Source organism: Amphibalanus amphitrite, unplaced genomic scaffold (genome assembly GCF_019059575.1).
Source record: "Amphibalanus amphitrite isolate SeventyFive unplaced genomic scaffold, NRLGWU_Aamphi_draft 000130F_arrow, whole genome shotgun sequence".
Lineage (NCBI taxonomy): Eukaryota > Metazoa > Arthropoda > Thecostraca > Balanomorpha > Balanidae > Amphibalanus > Amphibalanus amphitrite.
In genome coordinates, this window is record NW_024881625.1 from 736,354 (window position 1) to 754,336 (window position 17,983).

At 46.6% G+C, this 17,983-nt stretch overlaps 3 long non-coding RNA genes across 3 annotated transcripts; 2 read left to right on the top strand and 1 right to left on the bottom strand.

Annotated features, from left to right (window-relative positions):
* Window positions 1-2,427: 2,427 nt before the first annotated feature.
* LOC122381939 lies at window positions 2,428-5,294 on the top strand. The gene is made up of 3 exons (XR_006256608.1): window positions 2,428-2,485; window positions 3,678-3,730; window positions 4,932-5,294. It is a non-coding gene; the product is annotated as an uncharacterized LOC122381939 (long non-coding RNA).
* Window positions 5,295-5,599: 305 nt separating this feature from the next.
* LOC122381940 lies at window positions 5,600-7,406 on the top strand. The gene is made up of 2 exons (XR_006256609.1): window positions 5,600-5,776; window positions 6,601-7,406. It is a non-coding gene; the product is annotated as an uncharacterized LOC122381940 (long non-coding RNA).
* Window positions 7,407-16,159: 8,753 nt separating this feature from the next.
* Window positions 16,160-17,920, bottom strand: LOC122381941. Its single transcript, XR_006256610.1, has 2 exons — window positions 17,818-17,920; window positions 16,160-17,111 (listed from the first exon to the last, which is right to left on the bottom strand). It is a non-coding gene; the product is annotated as an uncharacterized LOC122381941 (long non-coding RNA).
* Window positions 17,921-17,983: the final 63 nt, after the last annotated feature.

Below are 17,983 nucleotides of genomic sequence, written 5' to 3' on the forward strand. Positions count from 1 at the left end.
TGTCCACCTCTTCATTCAAAGAACAACGTGTACAGCGCGTGGTCCCGCCGAAGCTCGGTATCGACCGTGACTTATTCACAACTGGCGGATCCAGGAAGCGGTATTGGACACTGCGGGGGCTTACCCCAAAAAGGTTTCTCGGAATTAATTTAAAAAACTCGGATTTCGATTCCTTGCGCACTGCTGCGCGGTGTGATTAACCAACATTTCCTCAGAAAAGTTGTGAAGTTTTCATTTATTCTCGAAAATCGATTTCGGGCGCTGCCCTGGTTGTTGGGGAAGACATTTGCCCCAAATGCCTTCCCCTGGATCCGCCAGTGGCCGTTGCCCCACTCCGAGCTTGACTGAAGACGTCTTCAAACCTCACCAGAAACCGATGGTAAGGTGAATTTAAATCAAATAACTCATCTCTGTCTGCCCGCCTAAATATACTACATACACATGGTACAGCACCCGGCCCTGTCGGAGCTATGAGCCGATCGTGATATTTTCGGCTTTCCCCATCCCAAGCTCGATTAGAAACGTTCTCCTTCCCCACCCGATTGCTGATGTCAATTCAAATTCAATGCCTCATCTCTGTCTGCCCGACCATAACCCATTCATTGCACACCGTTCAGCGCCCGGCCCCGCCAGAAGTATCCTAGCGCGCTGAGCAGTTGCCTCCAGCCGCGTCATCGCGAGGCCCCGCGCGGCCCATAAATGAATACATTGCGCGAATAGCCGTGTCACCCCCCTGGGTGCTAGGTGAGTATGTTATGTGAATGTGCTGTTCCCTGTTTGACCATAGTAAGTATACAAACAAGCACAGGGTCACAGCTATATTCAATCTCCACATAAACATAAAACAAAAACAGCCATATATATATAGCCTCACTCCGAACACACCACAAAGAACTTAAGCCTTTGCAGGCACAAAAATGCTTTGATTTACAGGACAGGTATACAACAAGGTATATAAAAACACTAGGTAACACCGAAAAATTCCTTCAACATGAAGGCAACGGGTTCAGGTCTTGACAACTAGTGCTAGCATGATTTGCAAGATACTTGCTACGTAACTACTTTACAGATTTTCCTAATACTTTGCTATTACTTATGTTTCGCGATTTAATAAAGACATATTTTTAGTTATCCTCATTAAAATTCGTTCTTGCCAAGAAATTTGTAATTTCACGGTATGACATCATGCCTTCAGGAAGCCTCGGATATCTCAGTATCTAGGCAGTGAACCTACTTAATTCTGATGTTTTTAGAAATGAAATTGATTTTTGCATTCTCTTGATATGAACTTTTTGGAAAACAACAGAAAAACATTAAATTATCGCTTTTCAAAGTGCCATTTTGTGCTTGATAAGAAGTGATGGCCCTTAGACAGAGCGTTCCTATAAAAAAACTAGAGTGAGCTGGCCTCTATAAAAATTAAAATTAGCACCAGTATTTAATTGTCTGTTAGATGTTAATTTTCATTAAGCTTAAGGTTCTACGGAAAAAGGCGAAATTCGCCCCTAAAGGCTTCAATGTCTGAATGAAAAAAGGCACTATGGTAAAGAGGTAGTTGAAAAATGGGAGGGAGCTGGCCTCTACAAGTTGTTGATTGAGATATATTAGCGTATTGACTTTCGATTGATATACCTCATTAAGCATATGGTTTTACGGAAAATGGCTAAATTTGTCGAAAACTATCTCGTTTTTGTTATAAACCGTATATTAGAAATGGCGACGTGCGCCACTTCCGTCGCCGACGCCATTTGGACGCCATGTTGCCCGAGATTTGAGCGCTTGTACGCCTTGGCTTCTAAATTTCAAGATGAATATTGACGGCAGAAGACGGCGTTGTGCATATGGGGGGCACGCACTGATTTCAAGTGAGTCGGAAGTGCCAAAATTGAACAAGATTGGTTCCAAGTACGTTTCGAAGTCCGTCATTCAGGCCCTGGGAATGGGTGACCCTGGCAAGCTTGCTGGACGATACCTGTGTCATCATAAGGGCCTGTTCCAGCGCCTCCAGTAGAAATTCTTGACTGGAGGCTCTACCAGAGGTTTCACTGGAGGCGCTGGAACGCAATCTGGAGATTTCTGGAGATTGGTATCACAGATACCAAAGGAATGACGATTGTTCTGTCTTGAAACGCAAAATTTATTTTCAATTTTATTCAGAAAGATTAACAAAATTATAGCAATGTAATTTTCTTTACATTCAAGTTGTAAAATAATCAGTCAAAAGTCCTTTGTTTACATTCGTGATTGTCACATGTGCGCCATAATTGTAGACCAGAGCCTCCAGAGAAATTTGGACCTCTCAACTCTCTGGAGGCTACTGGAGGTTTCTGGAGCTTTGGCGAGAGCTTTCTGGAGCTTTCTGGAGGCGCTGGAACGCTCTCTGGAGGATTCTAGAGCTTTCTGGAGCTTTCTGGAGGTTTCTGGAGGCGCTGGAACAGGCCCTAAGTGTATTTCCTATGGCAGGTCGCAGATGAAAATTGTTCAGGTGAGATTACTTGACTGATGTGTTGGCTCATAGCTGGGCTCTCCATTGATGTTTGCAGTGTGAATTTACTCTTGTGCTGTGCAGATTCACAGGAATTTGTATCAGTCTGGGAGGTTTGGTCAATCAGTCATTTTTATCATATGCTATTTTTGTCACATGTGCTAAAAATGACAACGATTCTGCTATTTTTGGGAGCGATCCAGTCTGCAAAACGTGGCAGGGTTCGACAAGATCTGGTTGGGGCAGACACATGCTGCGTTCGGATGGGCGGTTTCGTTTTTTCATCGGGGATCAGGTACTCTCTTTGCAGACGTCACCCGAGCTGCCATATCTATGTCTCACTTGCGCAACAATTGTCTTTTCATGGTTAAATATATAACAAAACATATCTAACCTGACCTTACCTTACCTACAACCTACAACCTACCAACCTACAACCTACCAACCTACCTAACTGGATATGGCAGCTCGGGTGATGTCTGCTAAGAGAATCCCAGGGAATATTCCTCAGACCGTTTGGGCAGGCTTCTACGGAGAGTGCGCAAAAACTGTAGCCACTAGGTATATCTCACTCTGCATTTTGGGTCCGCGCTACTTGGAGATACTCCTTAGTCCTTTCTAGCCTAACCAGTTACCAAACCAAATCAAATCAAACAAAACCAAACCAAACCAAACCAAACCTGACCTAATCAAACTCATAAATAAAGCTGGTCCTGTAGCTCAGTCGGTAGAGCGTTGGACTCCGCGAGGTGAGAGCTCGTGTCCCGGTATGACGGTCCGGGTTCGAAGCGCGACGGGCGCTCGATGTTTATGAGCCTCCTGGCGGGTATGGTTGCGGTTGGTGGCAGGCCGTAGCCAGGCGAAGTCAGTGAGGGGACCGGCCGTGCGCGGCTATGTGCGTAGTTAAACTTCTGACTCTAAATTCTGCCATGCACCAGGAATTGCACGATCGGAGGGTAGAGGGCAGAGCCATCGCAACGAGCTCTGCTTAGCGGTGGCTCTGTCCTTGAGAATCCTTCCATTCAAAAGGTTCGGACTAAATTTATAAAAAATAAATGTGCCTCCTTATAATCCTTATGATGGTTGCCGTCCGGCCAAATGATAACTATTACGTACCTAATAATTACCTAATACCTAATGATTACTTTGCTTTCTTTCAACATCAATTAATGACTATTTTGTTTTCTTCCAGGAGAGCCAGCGCCATTCCGGATCTGAAAATGCTCTGCATGTCAGCATTGTCTGGTGAGGATTACCAGCAACTGATAAGCACTTGGTAGTGCTGCCAGTGTTTGCCATTGATAGTGTTTATATCATAGAGCTTTGCCTTTCACTGTCAATTGTTGATTTCTTTATTTGGGACACATTTCTATGCTTTGCCATCTGATCTTTTTGGCCCCCCTTTCAGACATACTATGCTACCCAGTAGGTACCCTTATGGAATGGTTATGTATCTTACCCAGTCACTAGTCAGTAAGGTCCTTTCCACATATCTGGAAGTAATCTAAATCCTTTCACTTCTGCACATGCAGGGGTCACCCTGTTGCTCACTTGTTTTACAGCCCTATCCTGATTTGCCATCTTTTTGGCCACCTTTCAGACATACTATGCTACCCAGTACCCTAATGAAAGTGTGGTCAAAAATATTGCAAATCAGGATAGGGCTGTAAACAAACGAGCGACAGGCTGACCCCTGCAGAGTCCTTGTTGGAAGCTGGAACTAACTGAACTCAATTAGTACAAGACATGGAAGACATCAAATAAATAACAAATGAGTATGAAATGTATTTCATTATCCATTGATATTTATTTAGACAACTTAATAAATGACGTTGAATGAAAGAATTATGACATTTCATACTCACTCGTTATTTATTTCGAGACCTTCACCTTTGACATCTTTGTTAAAGGGACCCTCCCACCTTAACATTAGATTTGAGTTGAGATAGCCAAAATGGGGTCCCTGGCTCACAATTACTGGTTTGAGCACTCACAACATCGAGAAATGCCTCAAATCGAAAATATCTAATTTCAAAGTTGCAGCACTTTGGATTCAGAGGGGCTAATGCATTTGATACCCCTCTGAATGTGTGACGTCAGCGCCCAGATCTAACGATTTTTAAATGTTTTGACTAAAACGTTTGATAGCATGCGGTGGTATATGCTGCTTTGCGCGCAGCAAGTGCCGCACTTTCAGCTGCCAAACTATTGCTTCCAAATAAAGTCGCTAGGAACAGCGGAGATCCCAAAAAGTAAACAAAAGTAAAAGTCTAATATCTTGAAAACCGGTGAATATTTTTCAGTGAAATTTGGTAGATATTCTTTTTCGCTTTTTCTGAACCGAGCGACATCACTGTCATGCCAATTCATTAACTTTTTTGAAGGTGGGAGGGTAATTTTGTGTACATTTGCAAATATGTTTTAATCCATTTTCCTCCTTTCACAGGAGATTGCAATATCCTAATCAATCACTACCCTCTAATGACCAACGGGTATATGCTCAGCACATCATCATATCACCGTTCCACACACCATCACATTACAAACATCATCACGCACCAATTAGTATGCGTTTCTGCTCTGAAATGGGTACATTTCAATGCTGTTCACAACCATTAAATCACATGTTCAATCCACTCCTGTTCGTCTCCTCAGTCACCCGGAGACCTTGACCTACTCCTGGTCCTCTACGCCCGCCAGCGCCGCTTCGTCTGCGGTGCCGACCAGCGCCGCTTCGTCTGCGGCCCCCGCCAGCGCCACTTCGTCTGCGGCCCCCGCCAGCGCCGCTTCGTCTGCGGTGCCGACCAGCGCCGCTTCGTCTGCGGTGCCGACCAGCGCCGCTTCGTCTGCGGTGCCGACCAGCGCCGCTTCGTCTGCGGTGCCGACCAGCGCCGCTTCGTCTGCGGCCCCCGCCAGCGCCGCTTCGTCTGCGGCCCCCGCCAGCGCCGCTTCGTCTGCGGTGCCCAGCGCCGCTTCGTCTGCGGTGCCGACCAGCGCCGCTTCGTCTGCGGCCCCCGCCAGCGCCGCTTCGTCTGCGGTCCCCGCCAGCGCCGCTTCGTCTGCGGTGCCGACCAGCGCCGCTTCGTCTGCGGTGCCGACCAGCGCCGCTTCGTCTGCGGCCCCCGCCAGCGCCGCTTCGTCTGCGGTCCCCGCCAGCGCCGCTTCGTCTGCGGTGCCGACCAGCGCCGCTTCGTCTGCGGTCCCCGCCAGCGCCGCTTCGTCTGCGGTGCCGACCAGCGCCCTTCTGCATGGTACCTCGCCTGATGTAGCCACGCAGGGCGGAGAGTGGAGGTGAGCTATTACTGATTAGTTTTGTCCAGGTAAATTCAGAAATATCATGTTCATGCCACATCATCAGAGTCGCCTCACCAATCAACATAATATTTTCAGGGATGAGGGTCCAGGGGACCCATTTGTATTTGTTCTCACTTCTCACCTTGTTTCTTTGTTGAATCTGTATCCCTTAACCAAACTATGTACTTTTTCATGGATAGAATTGCTATATGCCATGGGATGTACAAAAATGCAACTTTGTGCCTAGCTCTAGGCTAATAAGAAGTGTATTTCATTAAAATATCATGTTTTGTTTGTATGTTGAATGGTTTGCATATGAAGATAATTTCCAGCGGCTGCTAATATGTTATGCAGCCCTCTCCTTTAAGTGACCATCCCACCTTAGCATTAGTTTTCAGTTGAGATAGCAAGATTGGGGTCCCTGGCGTGCAATTACCGGTTTGGGTACTCACAACATCGAAAAATGCTTCAAATCGAAAATATTTGATCTCAAAGTTGCAGCACTTGGATTCAGAAGGGCTAATGTTTTTGAATGTCCCCCTCTGAATGTGTGACGTCAGCGCAGATCTGACGATTTTAAAATATTTTACTAAAACGTTTGGTAACACCTAGTGATATATGCTGCATTGCGCGCAACATCTGCCGCACTTTAAGCATGCCAAATTAGGTATTGCTTCCAAATGACGTCGTAGGAACAGCGGAGGTCCCAAAAAGTAAAAAGTAATACAGCAGCTGGTCACAGCTGGACCAGTGGCGTGTGTTACATACACGCGCTTAGACAATGTGTACACCCTTCCTAAATCTGGTTGGTTTCTTTTCAGGGGATTGTGTTTATCTATTGGTCATCATGCATCAGCAGTGTGCGTCCATCTTGTGCTCCACTGACCTAGGCGCAGTTCCATGCTGTTCATTGCCATGCAGTCCCATGTTCAATCCACTCCTGTTCGTCTCCTCAGTCACCCGGAGACCTTGGCCTACTCCTGGTCCTCTACGCCCGCCAGCGCCTCTTCGTCTGCGGCCCCCGCCAGCGCCGCTTCGTCTGCGGTCCCCGCCAGCGCCGCTTTGTCTGCGGTGCCGACCAGCGCCCTTCTGCATGGCACCTCGCCTGATGTAGCCACGCAGGGCGGAGAGTGGAGGTGAGCTATTACTGATTAGTTTTGTCCAGGTAAATTTAGAGTAATCATACACTCACTTTCTGTCTTTTTGTTATTTTTGTCATTGTGTGTCAGACAACTTCACCGATAACACTGATACAATTATTTTTAGGGAACCTGCTTCTTGTGTTCTCAACTTGTTTCTTTGTTGAATCATTTCTCCATCATTATCTTTCTGGACCCATTTATATGATTTTTTTCTGAAACTGGATTGCTCTATTCCATTGAGTGTACCTATTGCAATGCAACTTTGTGCCTACATAACTCAGCTGTAGGGTGATACTTGTGCAGTTCATTATCTGGATGTCATGTGCCGTTTGTATTAATTGTCTGCAGGTGATGAAAGTATCTTCCAGCGGCCAGTTTATTAGATGCGACGAGTCTCTCTCTCTCTCTCTCTCTCTCTCTCTCTCTCTCTCTCTCTCTCTCTCTCTCTCTCTCTCTCTCTCTCTCTCTCTCTCTCTCTCTCTCTCTCTCTCTCTTCTCTCTCTCTTCTCTCTCTCTTTCTCTCTCTCTTTCTCTCTCTCTCTCTCTTTCTCTCTCTTTCTCTCTCTTTCTCTCTCTCTCTCTCTTCTCTCTCTCTCTCTCTCTCTCTCTCTCTGTCAGTCTCTCTCTCTCTCTCTCTCTCTCTCTCTCTCTCTCTCTCTCTCTCTCTCTCTCTCTCTCTCTCTCTCTCTCTCTCTCTCTCTCTCTATCGGAGGGTCGATCGGAGGGTCGACTCGCCGGACAGCCCGGATGAATTCTATCACCAACGTCGCCGGTCCGCCGAGGACGTCCCCCAGGCTCGGGTCGAGTCCCCAGCGGCGGCGTCGCGCAGCTTCATAGGCCGGACAGTCGGTCAACAGGTGGGCCGCGCTGTCCGGCTCGCCGCACGCAGGGCAGGCCGCGTTCACCGCCAAGCCTAGGCGGTGGGCGACGTCCCGCGTGAGCGGCGACGCGCCCGTCCGCAGCTGGGAGAGGGTACACGCCTCCCAGCGGGACAGATCGTTGTGGCCCGGTGTGGGCGCCGGGTGGGGGTGGGACGCTCCTGTTCTCGCGTCGACCATCGTCCCCACCCGACGCCCGATCGCGCTTCTGGCGCTGGCGAAGTCGATTGGGACGTCCGGCTGTTCCGCAGCGGCCGCTTCTCCTCCCCCTCCCTCCCTCCCTCCCTCCCTCCCTCCCTCCCCTCCCTCCCCTCCCCTCCAGTGGATTTGTAGCTCGCGGCCTGTGTCTGAGACTCTGACAGCTTTTTGGTCTGAGACTCTAACAGCTTACGCACTAAGACAATGTGTAAACTTTTCAAAATATCTGGTTGGTTTCTTTTCAGGGCATTGTGTTTATGTATCGGTCATCATGCATCAGCAGTATGCGTCCGTCTTGTGCTTTACTGACCTTGGCGCAGTTCCATGCTGTTCATTGCCATGCAGTCCCATGTTCAATCCACTCCTGTTCGTCTCCTCAGTCACCCGGAGACCTTGGCCTACTCCTGGTCCTCTACGCCCGCGGCGCCCGCCAGGGCCGCTCCGTCCGAGGCGCCCACCAGGGCCGCTCCGTCCGAGGCGCCCGCCAGCGTCTCTACGCCCGCCAGGGCCGCTCCGTCCGAGGCGCCCGCCAGCGTCTCTACGTGCGGCACGCCGTCCGTTGCCGCAGAGTGCGGGGACCTGAATGTCGCAACTCCGATCCGACCACATAGGTTAGTTGTAAAGCGATGTGAATAAGGTTCATTTTTTCAGCATTTATGTGTATTTTACAGTATATCTATTAAGTACGCACGGTATTAAGTGAATTCGGTACGTACCATGCGATCACATTTCCTCTCTTGGCTTGGTTTAACTTGCCATGAGGGACGTATATAGGTATGTGTAGTGCAAGGTGCGTTCGCACGTAAAATGTTGCGACACATTTCATATTTGCTGGCTCAAACAGCCACAAACACTCCTTTCTTTTTCTCTCGCAGATTTTCGGCCTCGGGCTGTTCGTTCACTAAGCAATGTGTTCCCATGCATTTGAAAATCGCATGGTAGGAAAAGGACCCATGCATCAAACGGTTGGCGATGCTAACGGAGCTGAGAGATAATTAGGTCCTTTGGAAATTGGATCTACTATGTACATTGTACATTGTGCATAAATAATGAATAACGGGGATGTATTCTGGTATCAGGCGACAGATAGGCATCGCCATTCTCTGGATAGAATCTGCTGACTACCAGCATTTACGTTAGAAAAGATAACTGAGGGTCGGCAAATAGTGGGATAGGTCCCCTCTGAGGGTAGCTGAGCCCTTCGGCAGGGGTAATGAGGGCGGACCCATGGGAAAATAATAATTTTTAGGATTCATAACTCGCATAGATTCATAAGCTGCTTGATGTGGAGTATACGCCTGTTTTCTTACTTTGATAGGCTTTTTATCTAATCAGACCATTTTTAGAGCTAGCAGGATTATTGGAATTAGGGGAGACATTTGTCTGACCGGACACGGTCAATCGTAGACTGGAGACTGAGCCCAGCCAGTGGGCAGCCGCCACCCATGACCCACCCTCTTCCCCCCTCCCAAGCACTCACTGCACCCGGCTACAGGCGCGCTCCTATGTGAGCTGCCCGATTGCGATATACGTTGCCGGTCCAGCCCGGAACAGGGGGATGAGGCGTGGAGGAGGATTCAACTATCCTGAAGATGGAAAGGACGGATTGACGTCGAATCACCATTCTGTCCTGGCATTGTCTCGAGAAAGAGGTTACACGTGAAGGTCGCTGAGAGTGGGGCCATGAAAATTTTGGATTAGGTGTAAACATGATAAACTGGGAGTCGATTTGTTGTGATGCGCTACGCCTTACGCGGGTAATTTGTTAGAGCCGTATCGGTCCTTTTTCTTTTTGCTTAGAGTAGATACGACTAACCTGCAATGGAATTTAACTTTACTCCTAGGAGGGTGGTTAAAAATGATTGCGGATATACGCGCATACGAGAGGCACTGGTTTACTCCCAATCCTCCGTTTAATTGTATTCAGTGTGCACTGTGCAGGGTCTGATAGGTGGAGGTAATGGATCTGTCTAGCTTCCAAAAAGGAAGCATCACCCTGGATACGTGTCGACCACAACTTTAAATGAACAGCAATGGACAACGTAAATGGTTGATAATGACCGTGTTGCCATCTCCCCGTTCGCTAATCATGAAGTTATGCTTCCTCACTGAGGCTCTTAGGCGGGTTATAGAGCATGACGGATGTGGGTTCCGCATTTTCAAGCAATAGTTGTCAACAGTTGATTGATGTTTTGTCAAAACATAATAGCATATACGGCAGTTCAGTGCACTTTATGTCCGTCTGATGTGCCCGTCGTTGCGTTTTCGCAACGCTGATGGCGCCCGGTGTGCCCTTCGTTGCGATTTCGCAACGCATGTTTTTTACGTTTTTCTCGAGAAACTTTTGCTGCAGGCAAAAATTATTTTCGATTCCATACAAGGCCCTGGTAGGAGCATAACATATTTTGATTTCGTCGATTTTCATGATGGTCAATATTCCTGGGCATAAATGGGTTATATACGAGAAAGACCAAATGCTTGTTTGCTAAATGCCTTGAAAATTTAATGATCTACCTTCAATTCAGACATGAAGGCACAAATAAAATAGTTCCATCTCCTTTTGGAATACACAAAGCAAAATATTTAATAACTTCTAGTGGATGGACAAGAGCAATTAGCATAGCTCCCCCACAAGTTAACTTCTGACACTGATGAATTACACAGTGTATATGAATTACACTGGCGCTTATTCGCTTCATATTTTGTAACAAACGCGCTAAAACTGCAATATAACAGCACTATATGCTTCTTGACAAAATGCAAAAGCCCTGATGGCATTCATTCTTGGTGGAAACTTAATCACAAAACATTTTGTAGTAACTATTAAATTCCGGCCGAAAACAGTGCGCGGTTCAAAAAAGAATCATTCCAATGACGGTCCATTCTTGCGGTCCTGAAATCGCCACTATTTCCGGCCTCTCCAACGCAACTCGTTGTCCAGACGTAAATATGCGTGCCGGCGAGGGTTAAACCCAGTGTATTTATATACACTGTGGGTTAAACTTCAGACTAAATTCTGCCATAGAACCGGCATTGCGCGATCGGAGGGTAGAGGGCAGGGTCAACGTAACAAGCTCCGCTTAGCGGTGGTTCTGTCCTGAATCCTTCCAATCAAAAGGTTCGAACCACTTTTATAAAGAAAGAATAGTTCACTTTCCTGAAATGTTTTTTTTCAATGGATTTATGATCTTTTATGCTCTAAATGATCAGAAAATAAATTAAAACATTTTTAATAAAAGGGACATTCTCCATATTTTAATATAGGAAGAACGATATTCTATATAAAATTATGTATGACGCGGAAGCCAATCATGTTGCGTATTTCAAACCTACGCATGCTGCATCGGCTGTAAGCAGCGTGCTGATTGGCTGGCTGACGATGACGTGGCTGCATTCCTCAGCAAGGCACGCATTCCTCTGCAAGGCACTCTTTACGGAACGAGAAATGAAATATCTTCGGAGTTCGGCTAGGGTGATGGTTGGGGCGTAAAATCTAAATTGCGCTAGTCTCAGCTTAAGCCACGCAGCTCTTATTTAAGTTTAAATCCCCATGTTAAAAGTGAACTATTTCTTTTAACCCTATCACTGGTAGGCTTTCTGGACTACGTTAACTGGTGGAGGGTGGCCGATTCGGCCCCCTTGATATCTCTAAACAAATTGTCCGATCTTATTGAGACAAACATCATTCGATTGCTCCTATCGTGAACACTTGGATTGACTATAAAAAGTAAAAAAAAAAATCAAAATGAGGGGTCTTGGACGTAAAGATTTTCGAGAAAAAAAAATCGCGTTTTACACCTCATGACTAAAGATGCTTTATTTTTTGATCGATTTTGATGAAACTTAAGGGGACCCTTCTTCTTGACCTGGGCCGGGCCTTCATACATATTCTGGTTTTTCGGATATTTGAAAAATAATAGACGGATTCAGGTAAGCTAATTTGGGATGATATTCTGAGTTTTTGTCGTGGCATGTCTTGCGTCTTATGACATGTGAACTTACATGTGTTACATGTAATATTAAATATGCGACGTGAGCACAATATACACGTTTTCGTGAAGCATAGGCGAATTCAGGCACGCTCAGACGGGGGACAGTTCATTGACATTACCTTCTTCCTCTGGTTGTACCTGTATCCGCCTATTCCAATAATTTCGTTGTAAATTGGCGTCAGTCTTAAGGTACATACATATTACATAATACATATGACGTGTGGTGCCACTGATCACCAATACAAACCTAAGTAATTCGGTGCATAGCGGCAAATGTCGGAACAGTCAAAGCTGCAGCAAACCTACCCCTGAGAAACTCGTCCGGGAGACGCCTAGCTAGAAACTCGAAAATTTGACACAATGTGCCCAATAAATAGTCAGGAAAAGTCACCAAATTTCGAGCTCCTAGCTTAGGTGGTTTTCCGTCCAGAGCAAAAAAAAAACTGCAGGTGGGGGGCGATTCGCCCCCCCCCCCCAGCAGTAATAGGGTTAATAGGTTTTCTATCGTAGTCACCCACCTGTCGGCCTCCCACTTCCTGTTTTTAAAGAAGCTTTTGAAACAGGTGTCAAGTGCCACCCATCATAAGCAACTACCTACCATAAGTGCTACCATATTATGAATTGAGGTTTGAGCTGAATTTCTGCTTGCCTCGGCTACACATGACAGGGTTTCTAGTAGTTAAACTAGAACTTCCTACCAAAGTTCGTCCTACTTTCATTCAATATACCTTGGGCGTACTCGCCAGTCAGCAAGCTTGTGTGGCGCCGCAGCACGTCGCTGACCCATAACCTGCGCCAAACCGGGCCCTCGTCTCTCTTGCGTCCTTTTGAGTGCCAGCTTGAGATGGCCACCCGCGCCCCGCTGGGGGGGGGGGGGGGAATCTGCCCCCTCCTGATTTTCGCCAATAACTTCTAAACGCGTAACGCCAGCGACATCAATCTTTCAGTACCTTATCATACATCAATTTAACAAGTTCCCTAAAAATTTGAGCGAAATCCGTCGGATGTTTTTTGAGAAAATGACGTGTAAGTGACATGCCACGCCATTTTCGCTTCCAAAACTGCAAAACTTAAAACGCCGCTAACATCTTTTTAAATTTATCAAGACGCATTAAAAAAGGTTATGCGTGATTTTACTTTGTCAATCCAAGATTACTTTACTATTCAGGTTGGCTCATTAGGGAAAAAGGACGCCGTAGTTACGTCACGGATTCGGTAGCAATCTGCCCCCTCCTGATTTTCGCCAATAACTTTTAAACGCGTAACGCCAGCGACATCAATCTTTCAGTACCTTGTCATACATCAATTTAACAAGTTCCCTAAAAATTGGAGCGAAATCCGTCGGATATTTTTTTGGAACATGACTGTAAGCAGGGGTAGCCAAAGTTCAGTGGCAACTCTGGCTGTGACGTCAGCATTGCGACACCGAGCCGGCGCTAGCATTGTACGCTACGGGTAGATAGGTGTTTTTCGGGTCGCGATAACACGTGATATTGAGGTCTCAGTGAGCTGATATGCATATTAATATCATGGCAGGGATGTCCTCTTTGCATTTCTGGGGTCCATTTGTCGATATCAACTTTATTTTTTCGTCAGTGCGCCTTCAACCGACACCTTGTAAATTCAGCAATAAGGGTCATTTTGCCAAAATAGCTGTTAAGTTACATAGAATATAGCCCTTATTGAAAATGAAATGTTGATGCGGTGGGATTCTGTGGGATTCTTGGGATTCTGTGAAGGATCACATTTGAATCTTGTTCTTTCCTTCGGTTACCGCTGGTACATTCTGGTACCAAACAGTAACCCATCTTGATTTTGCTTGTGCACTAGCCGGCCAATTACTAGATGCACTTTTCTGGAAGAAGGAAAGAGGAAAAGATCATGTTAACCCGCGCCCCGTAGGGGGGGGGGCCGAAACGGCCCCCCTGTCCTTTTCGGTCGATATCTCCTAAACGGCTGGAGATATCGCCACCAAACTTTCAGGACCCCTCCGGGCATCAATTTTACACATTGTGACCAAAAATTTTTCCAGAGGCTATGATAGGTTGGCCACAAATGACGTCAGAGTGACGTCATGTTCTGTCATTTTCGACCGAAAAAAGACCTTCGCGAGAAGACCTGTCAAGACTACAGCTTTGAAGATACAGAAAAATGATCAAGACATAAAAGGTGTAGAATTGACAGGACTACAAAACTGCTATCTCGAATTTTTGAAATTTTTGAGTTTTGACCCCCAAAAATCAAAAAAGCATTTTTTTGGATATATTCGCCAAAAAATCCAAAAACTTTTTTGAGTTTCGAAAAAACCGGAATATATGTGATAGTGCCCACCGTCTTCTATCTCCATACCAAATTTCAGATCGATACCTCGTTTTTTGGTCAAGTTATAGCGAAAAAACTGTTCAAAAATGATGACGTCAAATTTTCAAACTCAATTTTTGGCAATTCTAGAACTCGTAGAGCAAAACAAAGACCACCATTAGACTCCCCGTGACGAGCTGCATCGAATCGATACCCATTTTATGCAAAAATATCAACTTTGAAATTTGACCTAATTTGACCTGACCTTGACTTGACCTTCACAAAAACGTGACCTAGGCTGGCCCCAAAGGCTGCCTAACCCACATAATCGCATTTGTCATGTAAAATGGACCATAAAACATGTATCACACGACACATTCATATTGTGACCCCCGGTGACCTGACCTCGCTGTGACCTGACCTGGTATCAGTGACCTCAGATAGCAAAGTATGTGTTTGACGAACAATGTACCATCGATGGTTTTCAATAAATTACCAATTTACTCGCTTTCACAGCACATTTCTTGAATTGCCTGTGAACGGTGAAAATCTGACCTTTGACCTGACCTGTGACGTCATCGGTTTGACCTAGGTCAATGAAATTCGGTCACAAGGTAGTTCCCGGGTGGGGCTATCGAACGCCGTTTGAATTTTGAAAATCGGCCGGTAACTTTCCGAGATCTTAGGGGGGGGGGCCGAAACGGCCCCCCCCCCCCTACGGGTGGTAGGGTCCGCCGGTAGCCCTACGGGGCGCGGGTTAACATATTAACCTGATCGTGATAACGTCAAATTTAATACAGTAATGAGCCAGTCTGCAATACATGGCAGGTTTCGTCAAGATCTTGTCGAGGCAGACATCATGGATTGGGGCAGAAATTGGGGAAGGTTTGAGGAATATTGGGGCAGCAGAAACTGGAAAACCTCGGGCAGAAGTTGAAAACTGGAACAGAAATGCTTTCCTCAGCTTCCCACCACCTCCCAAATCATTATAGCATTAGATCATTCTCATTATTAGGGCAGGCGTGCACCGTGAACAGCGTCACCGGGAATGTGGCGTCAGCTGATTGATGCGTTTGCTGCTTTTTAACAATTGCGTACGGTACATATCGTTCACATTTGAAATTAATTAATGTGTCAAATTACATTATTATATATTGACACTGTATATTATTATAATGTGTCAAACTATTATTATTACAATGTGTTATTCAATGTATAATCAAGTCATTATTAAAAGTCTCATATTATAATTTGAGTCTTGGCGAGTAAATAGAAATAGCATATGATCCTCGTAGTAAAGCATACACGTATTTGTGAGAAAATGGATAGAATCAAATATAGCAGCGATTCCCTTTCCTGGTTGGCATCGCTTTTTATTTTACATACGCAACCATATATCCCTGATGCCGAATATCAGGCGCCGCCGCGCCGGGCATGAACACACACTTGAGATCGGCACGGACTCAGCCATTGTCAGCCCAGCTTGATGCAAAACTGCTTCTGTGAATAAAATAACACTGAAGTGGTGCTGGTTCTCCAGCCATTATATCCAGCGCAAATGAAGGCCGAGGGTCGCGCCTTCGTTTTTTAAAGTTATAAGTTCTCTAAGCTATACGACATCCCGGCGTACCACGTCGTCGTGAGCGGCGTTTCACGGCCGCTGCTAGCACACTGCCACCACACGCAGAGAAATCGGTTTCCACAGACCGACAAACTCGGACGCTCCAATATTGAATGGCGTTAGTTAGCTGGTCTCCAAAGTCAATGCAGTGATTTGACATCGACGTGACCCGTGAACCTACGTGCGGAAAATGTACCAAAAATCCGTCTCGACCATCCGTTCGGAAGCTGGATGAAGAGCCAAAAATCTGCATCCCTCCCAGCGATTCGTATATTCGTCCCCATACTTCAAGAAGTCCGGTTTAAAAAATATGCGAACAAAACGCACATTAACGGATTTAAAACGGAAACAAGCTTCACCACTCACACGCAAAACTGAGGCGAAACTTGAGCTGTCATTCAATTGTATAAATGATGTGAATTTACCACGAGCACAGCGCAGAACCAACATGCTCGGTCCGAACTCAGCTTTGCAGATACCAGCTCTCACCGCGCCGAATAGTCTCACAAACGGCAAAAACAGGTCTGATGCGTGAAATTCATGGCATTCTAATCGTTATATCAGTAATATCGCAGTAGGGGAAGCACACAGGTCGTGTTAAATGTACAGAAAAGTCCGCCAAACAATTACATCCATCATGATAACGAATGTCAGTTAAAACTCACCGGAACTATCGTTCTCATACATACGGCCACGGGAGAGGGGGATGAACGTCACAATGACCAATTGCACAGCAAATGAATCGTAGCGAATGAATCGTACAATTATCACAGTTATAATTTGATCATAACGAACTTAACCTAGCACCGGTGTAATTCCTCCCCGCCTCCCGCTCTTGTCTATCATCTGATCATCCTCACAACTATCTCATTCAAATCACCCCGACCCGCACCATATTTCCACCGAAGGGTTCACTCTATGCAAAACTGTCAATCCCGTGACAGACGGTGCCGCGCCGAATGTCCTTAGCACCACCATGCCTCCGTTAAACTTTGGGTGACAAGCCACTATTCGCGCCAGCGCCGGTCGGGACGCCTCGGTGGCTCGGCGCCGCATCGCCTCCGCATGGGCAAGACTCGGTAGGAAGCGCATCATGAGGTCTCCGTCACCCGGGTGGCGGACGAGCCGCCTACCGCGCCATCCACGCAAATGCTTCGCTATCTTCGTCCACAGGACGCCGTCAGACTGTCGCCCACGAGTCTGGAAGGGAACAGAACGGACGGTCAGACGATCTAAAGGCCGTCCCACACTGGACCTCGCATGCGGGTTGCGAGTTTTTGGGTTTTCGGGTTTCTTCAAAATCAAATAGGTAATACAATCTAAGCTGAGTCACCCACACTACCATCTAACAGGCGAGTCTGCATGTTTTTAGCTTGCGAGCGACCTTGCATCGCATTCCAAAAGTTGGTTTTGAGTCAACTTTCGAATTTCCTCGCTGCGAGGTGTGCGAGTTCTGCGAGGTTTGCGGATTTTTCGTTAGAGTCTAATTTTGGTTCGTTGCGCTGGTATTGCGACTATATGTAAGTTTCTGAAGGTGCACCAGCATCACTGCATCATGAAGTTACCATAAGGAAGCGATCTAATCACTCTATGAATTAGTATTATGCCCGCAAACTCAAAACCCGCAAACTCGCAACCCGCATGCGAGTTCCAGTGTGGGGCGGCCTTAAGGCGTAGATGTAGGTACGTTAACAGTGTAGGGTACGTTAGTGATGAGTAAAAAAATCGTCAAAATTTAGCACTAACATTTTAACTGTGCAAAGGAACGTTATTTCATTAATAGACAATTATGTACGCAAACTTTACAAATCTTGCCACTGTCTCCGAGCCAGAGGGTGCCGTGTGCCAATACTTGAGCAGCCCAATTAACTGCTAAAATAGTTAACACTGGCATGAGATATTATACCTGAGCATTCGCTCGACCGCTCCAGCTGGTATTTTGCAGAGCGCCGCCGCCGCCGGCTCCCGCCACAGCCAGCGCAGCGGCGCGGCACGCAAACTGAGAGGCCACACTACGGTCTTGCGGCTAGCCGCCGCTGCCGGCTCTCGCCACAGCCAGCGCAGCGGCGCGT